Below are 1,695 nucleotides of genomic sequence, written 5' to 3' on the forward strand. Positions count from 1 at the left end.
TCATGGTTGAAGGTATCGAAAGCCTTTTATAAATATTTTTCATAAATTTGTATTTGCCTATAATTGTGAACTTAAGACTCCTTTAATGCTCTCATTTAAAAATACTATTAAACAAATAACAAATAATATTAAAAGATCAAGTATTAGCATATAATGGCCGGGAGTACATTTTAAATTTTTACCTTAAAACGACAGATACTAATGAGAATTAATATAATGGTGGCCAACGATACGATATGATCAATGTGTATTGTTCTATATATCAGGAAATTGTTGATGTATAATGGGTAGTAAAAGAAGTATATAAGAAGGCTCCATTTGACCAAAGCATACAGGCAAGAAATATATGTCCTAAGTTGTCCAACAGGATATTCGAACACGCCCAAATTGCAGAACCCGCCGATGACCATTAATGGTGCCAGCGCTCTTTCTAGTGTCTCTGTCATAGTTTCCGAGTGGTCGGCTAATATTTTAACTGAATTAGTTCTTGCTGCTCGAGACACAAACACGTTTTAATATTTTTTATAAGATTTTCAGAAATAGTTTTCGCAGTTTCTCTAAGAACGTTGTGAGAACTACACTGTAAGATATGTACACTGGGAGATATATAACGTATATTAAATGCCGTTCACCCACAAGTATTGAGCAACGGAATAGACAGAGATAATCTAGATTAGATTGTCTTTCTTTTCACGGAATTTTTATTTATAGATATATGTATATTAAGATCACTAGTTATGGATCATCCTTGAAAAAAAAATTCATATTTTTATCTAGAACGATATCAAACATTTAATAAAATATTTTATAATATCCTTGAGGCTTTCACGGGTGTTTCCTATATGACAATCTTGTGTTTCGCGGGTTTTCTCCGTGTTCAAATCCATTCTTGGAATGCCTTGGCAGGGAGAAAACCCGCGAAACACAAGATTGTCAAAATATTTTATAGTTATAATCGAGCATAAAGATTACATTATGGATGATTTTATTTCAAATCGGTACCGTTTTATATGTTTTAACTATAATTAAGTGAAGTAATGACAACTGTCCACAATTAAACCCCATGTACTAGTTGCGGATCAATTCCAAATGCTTTATCCTTTTAGGATTTAGTTTCAGTTGAACATGATATTGACTTTTTTCATGAAATCTAATGCTATTTACTACCTCCTGTAAAAGCCGTGAGACAATTCTGATGATATTATACTTTGAATGAATTTTTATAGGTATATTTCCTACTTTATGCCTCATGTTTTATTATTTAACGACGTTAATAAAATGTCCAGCGTTATTGATAATAAATAAAAAACAGTTGACACTTGAAAAAGATAAAATATATGCTAAAAATCTTGTGATATGCGTTATTTCATAGAAAATACTATAATTATTTAAATATACAACGCTATAATTATTTAAATATATAATGTTGTATAACGAATGTATATGCCCTTCAACCAGCAAGTATTGAACGACAGAATGAGCACACAAATAATCTAGATTAGATTCCATTTCTTTTTGCGGAATATTTATTCATATGTTATTATGAGGGATAAACGATTATATACGTGCAACTATACTTGCAACATTATGTCTTTATACTAGGTGCAAATGCGTTTAATGGATGCTTTTTACTCACATGGCTTCTAACGACACGTGTCGACTTGAGTTGAAGCTGATAACTTTAATAAAATATTT

This window comes from Trachymyrmex cornetzi, unplaced genomic scaffold, assembly GCF_001594075.2.
Source record: "Trachymyrmex cornetzi isolate Tcor2-1 unplaced genomic scaffold, Tcor1.1 scaffold648, whole genome shotgun sequence".
In the NCBI taxonomy this organism is placed as follows: domain Eukaryota; kingdom Metazoa; phylum Arthropoda; class Insecta; order Hymenoptera; family Formicidae; genus Trachymyrmex; species Trachymyrmex cornetzi.